The sequence below is a fragment of the Triplophysa rosa genome, linkage group LG25 (genome assembly GCF_024868665.1).
Source record: "Triplophysa rosa linkage group LG25, Trosa_1v2, whole genome shotgun sequence".
Lineage (NCBI taxonomy): Eukaryota > Metazoa > Chordata > Actinopteri > Cypriniformes > Nemacheilidae > Triplophysa > Triplophysa rosa.
Genome location: NC_079914.1, coordinates 9028054 through 9035407, shown reverse-complemented (window position 1 = coordinate 9035407; position 7354 = coordinate 9028054).

The following is a 7354-nucleotide window of genomic DNA, read 5'->3' as shown; positions in this document are numbered from 1 at the left end:
TAAAAGTAAAAGAAATTGCTCAATTAAATGTAGGAGATTGAGAACCAGGAGGAAGGCAGGGATTAAGATTAATATTATTTTTTAATAAATTGCACTTTTTGACTAGCACACAATTACAAACCCTGTGTATGTTGTATATGTATCATATGCTGTATTGTTTTGTATAGAACATTCTGTATGCATATGTTATGTAATAAATAATTGATTAATATGACATGAGACTTTATATATTTTCAAACAACCCACTAAGGCTGCAACTTTCTCACCAATAAACATGACTTCTAGTAATACATAAAAGTCTATAATAAAGAAAGCTAAATAGATTTTTCAAAAGAAACAAAGCATTGCGATTTAAGAGGACAGAGAAAAACACAGGTCATAAAATGAACAGTTTAGATCCCCACAGTAGGGGGGAATCAAAATTAGTAAATAATAACTAGGATCTCCCTTGGATCACAAAAGGCACAGTAAATTGTAATAATTAGCCCCAAGGGCCCTATGTGGTGGACAATGGTGCTGTATGGCAAGGGAATACAGCTGGGTAACACATACCTTTACTAACACAAAGGGCAACACATGCAATTACTATTGCCGTGCTTGATCACCGATAGATTTATATACACGCGAGCGATATATCATACGATTAAGGTTCGAGTTATTGAAGTAAAAGCAAATTGTCGTGGGTCAGGTTGTGGTTCACGGCGAACAGTGGGATTTCAAGAGAGAAATTAGCTGGCTTGTAAGATCTCCAAGTAGTTTGTAGTAACAGCTGGGCCTGACATGGAGAGCACGCAGTGGGTCATGTAGAGAGGAGGGTTAAAACAGACAAAAGAAAATCTTGGTGGAAAGAAGCATCGCCGTTTAGAAAGACATCCAGGGATTACGGGACAAAAAGATATGGAGATTTTTTTTGTGATTGAGGCATCACTTTTGAACAATGGATTTGTCATGAGAAGGAAATCTGAATAAAGTAAACAGGAAATCGGTGAGAGCAGCCGTGAAATGTGGCAGACTTAGGAAAAAAACGCGATGGTTCAGTATAATATCTTGTTTCCACGCATGGTAGGATTCATTATCTAAGAGATTCTGGTGAATCCTCCTTCCAGCCATCTCCCGCCCTCTGTCTGTAATTAACACCAGATGTAGAAGTAAAATTAGCATATGTTTCACACGTTTCTGCTAATCATTCATACATTTGTGTGAGCGTATAAAATATTTATCTGCGTATAAAGTCTGAATAAAGACTATTGTTTTGCTATTGTCGTGTTTCCCTAGCATAATATTATACCACACAATTTGATTTATATAATGAAATTAGCATGTAATTATCATTAAATTGGTGTACGGAAATGATTCGTGACAGCGTGCATTTATTTGGCTTAACAGAGCGTTAAGTATTATTTTCATGTTTTCCATATGCGTTCATGAATGATTTTTTCATTGATTCAAAGAGCACTTGTTTGGAGTTTAATTAGTCGGTTTATTTTACGTGTGTTTGTCAAGGCGCATATTGGAAATGCAAAGCTAAAGTTATCAAGCAAAAGAATTATGTAAAATGTAAAATTTTAAGCCACTTTGGATAAAAGCATCTGCAAAATAAATAAAGGTAAATGTATATTAACAGATTAAAAATAACAAAAATCCTGTTTTTAAACAATTCAAAATCTAAATAAATTTAAAGAAATAATAACTTGAATAATACGCACATATATATATTCTTTAAATTGTAACATATTTGAATATCATGGTAGTTCATTTATGTTAATTCGCAAGATAATTGTATTATAGTAATGCGAATCTAATGACAATCATCTTTTAAAAATAACGACAATTCCAACCAAAAACTCCTAAGTTAAGCATCTGAGCATATTACGGTAATGACAACCGGGGAGTGAATGTGCCTGCGAGATTCGCTCGAAAACAAAAAACACCAAAGCAGCAAAATGCTATCAGTGCAAACCCTAACTATGTCGAGCACCTGCAGTCGGTCGGTTTCAACCCGAATCTTCTCGCCGCACGCATCTCCAGAGTTTTCCATTTCCAGGTCATCTTTGCACACAACCCACCTTTTATCTCTGCTTGCTCTACAGCACTGCACAGTATGAACCCCTAACCTTTTCATGCATTCATCCTCTCCACCGAACTCTCTAATCTCTGATTTACTTCTTTCTTTTCACATCGCTAAAAGCCATGTGAGCTCTTCAAAGAAACTCCTGCGTGGCTGCCGCTTCACACAGATGTTTGGGGTGCACCGTGCTGCAGTACCTGCCGCAGAGGGTAAGATCTTTGGTGCATACGGTAGTGATCAGACATGAAACTAAGCCAAGCTCCGCAACCCCCAGAAGTCCCACCAACCCCCATGTCTTCCCATCGATTTGAACCGTGACGTTTTTTGACAATCCCAAGCAGAAATATTTGTGTATAATAAATATTTGCAATGTGGCGGTGTTTACATTAATTCTAAATATAATGGTGTTAGCCCCTTGGAAGCATTTTCAGAAACTCTCCTTCACAGATTGATGGCTTTGGCCCATTGCCCATGTTCTGGGACTATTTGAGCAGAAGGGGAGCAGTAAGGCAGAGCGTGGACTATCTATCTGTTTTGCTTGCCCTGCACAAGGTAAACTGACCCCCGCTGACTTTGCTCGACTAGATGCCAGTCAAAGGACACTAAAACGTAGGCGCCCACCGTTCCAGTACCCCTACACCCTGGAAAAAAGACCATCCATTCACCATGTTTAGTAGAAGTAACGGAAATACTAACCAAATGCCTCACCTCAAATTGATTGACAGCCAAAAAACAAAATGAAAGCATTTCCAGGTTGCCAAAAAATGTGCATAATGTCTATTTTAACAGTTCACCCAAAGATGAAAGTTCTGTCATCATTTACTCACACTCAGGTTGTTCCAAATCTGTATAAATGTCTTTGTTCTGATGAACACAGAGGACAATATTTAGAAGAATGCTTAAGTTGGAACCAAACAGTTCTTGGATACCATTGACTACCATAGTAGGAAAAATTGCTTTATAACGTTCTTTGTTCTGTTGAACACGAAAGAAGATATTTTGAAGAATGTAGGAAAGCAAACAATTCTGGGGCACTACCATTGCCATTTTTCCTACTATGGTAGTCAATGGTGCAAGAACTGTTTGGTTACAAGCATTCTTCTCAATATCTTTCTCTGGGAAAGAACAAAGAAATTTATACTCGAGGGTGAGTAAATGATGGCATCATTTTTATTTTTGGTGAACTGTCGCTTTAAGACAATACATATTTGTCACATTTTCATAAAAATTAGACGACTTAAAAATTCATTTGTTGTCACTCTCAATAGTAATTCACATTAGTGTGATACATCATTTTGTGAATTACAGAAAATTGTCATAATTTGTTTTATTCAAAATATAACTTTCCCTTTTGATCTCATGGAGAAATATGTCATGCACATGTTCCTGACAGGTTTTCACCCCTCACATCAAGAGCTGGTAAGACCCCCAAAATTAGCGCAACATGACTGCTTCTATGTGTTTCTCCAACCATTTCACACTCAATCTCTCAAAGGTCTCGTAAGATTATATCACGTGTTCCCCTATCTCTGACACACCTGCCATTTTTGGATCTCAGCGTTGCACATTTTCGGGCAGCCCCTGCTCTGTCACCCACGCATCAGGTACAGTGAGTGTAGCGTAGACTTCCTGTTTACAAACCCCAAGACCTCCAGCTTCCCGCCACACAGATCTGTGGTCGCACAAGCTAAACGTGACACAAAGCAAGAAGCAGTATGTTCATTAACTCTTTTAGAATCCTGTAATGCGTTTGTTAGACGATCTTTTGCAAATGGTAAAATAAAAATACCTTCAAAATAAAAGAATAGTAATGAGAGACTGGTTGTCACATAGAAAACGTGTCACAAGATGACACTAATATAAGGTTTAGATATCATTTATATGGTTAAATGTTTTTTTATTTGAATATATATTTTCTTTTGGAGGGGTTTCTATATTGGTTTTAAACACTTAGTTCAAGACATCTTTAAATTGGATTAATTAAGTTTTATACACCAAAATAAAATGCCAATATTATATATTTTGCTATCGCTCTTGGTTAAACAAGTCTACACAATAAAACCACACTAGAATAATTTCATATGTATTCTAGGTATTCCTATAATAATAAAATATAATATATAAAAAGTTATATAATTGTTTATGATTTTGCATTACATTTTTCGGTTTAATGAATTTTATGAAGTTTGTGTTTTAATTGATCTTGTGTTTAAATTCAGTGAAAAGTCTATGCTGTGTAATGGCAGGGTCCATTGTGACAACTTACCCCTATATAGTTTGATGAGGTGCCCCGCTTTTTGCAGCAATGACGGAAATTAACTGAGAAATATTTTCTGAAGTTAAAAGAGTGACAAATATCCCCGGTCCCCCTTTACGCATGCAATACTCATGTCATCATTGAATTAATTTACCTAACAAGGAAACAGAATGTGATAGAAAGAAGAGCGAAAGAAAGGAGGAGAAATGGATGGGTGGAGAGGGAGATTGTGGGTGTCATGGGATTACTTCAGTAACAATAACAGCATGTTTGTGTGTGTCTGCGAGAGAGAGAGAGAGAGAGAGAGAGACAGAGAGAGAGAGAGAGAGAGAGAGAGAGAGAGAGAGAGAGAGAGAGAGAGAGAGAGTGGGGGTGTTTTCGCTTGGAAAAGTGATGAAATAACATCTCCTATCCACAACACAGCTGGTGCTGCCATACAGCCATGCTACCTGACCTCTCTTTCTTTCTCGGGAACGCACCTTCGCTGCGATATACCATAAAACAAGATGTCCGTTATAAGGACACGCGACACTGCTCGACTTTCAGCGCTTAATAGTACAGCGTCTATTGTGTAGAGTATTTCAAAGGCCCTGTGGTGCTTCAGGGCTTTAAATTCAGCCCTATCATTTCAACCAGGGTCAATTGTTAGCATTGCTAGCACATGTTTGTCTGTCAGATATCCCCCACGAGGCTTTCGGTACACGACTCAGGATCATGAATTCGATCTTTGTATCGTTCATTCGTTATCCTACGTTAACGTACGAAACTGACTTTCCAATATTTTTGTCTTTTTTTGTCTCATTCTTTCATCCTTTCTGCCTCGTTCCCCTCCCCCCTTCTTTGCAGATTAGAATTCATTAGCAATCAAAGAGCCTCCAGAGAGCTCCAGCTCTTAATTACCCACTCATTTGCATTTTTGCATATTAATGACTGCAGAGTTTTGGTAGGGATTTTTGCCGCAGTGGTTTAAAGGTACCTCGCTCTCGGTCCCCAGGGACCCAGAGATGTCCAGAGGCGAGGCTCGGGGGCTGCAGCACGCCCTCTGAAAGCATTCCGTGTGCGGAACGGGGTTGGGGGGCACTGGCTATACGGAGATGTGAGGTTCAGGGGTGAAAGGTCAAGGTCCCTAATCAACATATGAAAGGGGGGGTCGTCCCGAGCGGCACCAAATTATTGACATATGGAATAATTACCGGCATACCCCGACTTGAATAGAGACCGGAATGCTACGATTACCTTCTCCTAATTTAAACGTGGCTGGCAAGTGTGACTGACAGCCGAGTCTAAAAACCGGCTTCGAAATCCAGATCTGATTTTAATGTCATTTGACTTTCGGTAATAATAGGCTGTCACTGAGACCGATAAAGACATATTTTCTCTTTGAGACATACCTCCTGGAGTTCATTGTTGAGAAATCTGCAGGGGTTTTATCTAGTCCTGTCATAGCGTGAAATCTTGCTCTCTCTCTCTCTCTCTCTCTCTCCGCACACACATTTTGCAAGAATACTTTGAGTGGGCCCTGATATCTCAGAAAAAACTCCATGGGCTGCTTTAGGGGTTTCTTTGATCCTGTGACCCTGTTTCCAACTCAATCTGTTCGGACAGAAAAAAACACCCTGAGTGACAAAACAATGTAACCCTTTCGCCCGCTCTGTTCTGTTTAATTATTAATATCTCCAAATTCTCCATTTTCGTCCAGTTTTTGCTGTGTCTAGGGCATTCGGAATAGAAAAATGCAACTCATAGCTGCACCGCACTTTACCTGAGAGAAAGAAATTATGCCAGTGAAAAAAACAGTTGTGAGGAAATTTGTAGCCTACTTTCATAAAGAAAACAAATGAAGCATATAGATGCTTCATGTCAGCCTTCACACCATCCTTCAGTGCTTTAACCCTAAATCCCAGTTTAGGCCATAAAAGATTATTTGCATGTAGAAATGACCACCATTGAGCACAGCTAAGATTTTATCATTACACATGGTCTAAGAAACACACATAGAACAGTGCTGATACTATTAATATCTTCCATAAAGCCACAGTTCCATACTTACATTGAATCTGGAGAGTTTGTGGCGTAAGAACAGTTAAGATGTAGCGACATCTTGTGGCGATGGACCGCATTACATCCACATGCTTGATAGCGCCTTCACTGGGTAAACTAGAAAACAAACGTTAAAAAAGTATTTTCTCTAGAAGTTGACGTCACACGTACGTGTATTATTTTATAAGCACATTTCAAATAATACGAGCAGAAACTTTGTTGTGAGCACCAGATTATTGCTCTCCTCATCTCGTCGTCCGTGGTCATTTGGCCCCGCCTACTTTCATATTTGGCGCGATCAATAACATGCAAGTAGCCCATGCAACTAACAATACTCAAATATTGTTCTTGAATTTCACTGCAAACGTTCAGGCTCATGTAACTAAGAAAAGGTAAGTAAGAATTATTTGAATCTGATACACAACGTGAACCATTTCACGTGGGCTAAATATTCGGTTATAGACTACTTGCATCTTAACATTAAAACTTTCTACATCTGAAGAAATATAAAGGCGTCGTTTTTTAACAAGTATGTTTAAAAATGTACTTACACCAGACTCACTGGCTTAAAAACAGAAAGACCCAAACGTTGATATAGGCCTATGTTTAAATGTCACAATAAGGTGTTTATGCACAAATGCATGGTTTTATACCTCAGTGACCATTGGTATAACGCACACGCACGCACAGGCTTTGGTTGACTATCCCCGTGGGGACAGTCCATAGGCGTAATGTTTTTATACTGTACAAACTGTATATTCTATCCCCTAACCCTATCCCTAACCCTAAAGATCATAGAACACTTTTTGCATTTTTAGATTTGTAAAAAATATTGTTCTGTACAATTTATTAGCTTTTTTGCCCCTGGGGACCTCAATTTTGGTCCCCACAGTGACACGAGTCCCCATGTGTTGGTGTGTATTCACATTTAGGTCCCCACCGGGACACACACACGTTATTAAATAGTCGGTTGTCAATTATAAAAACGT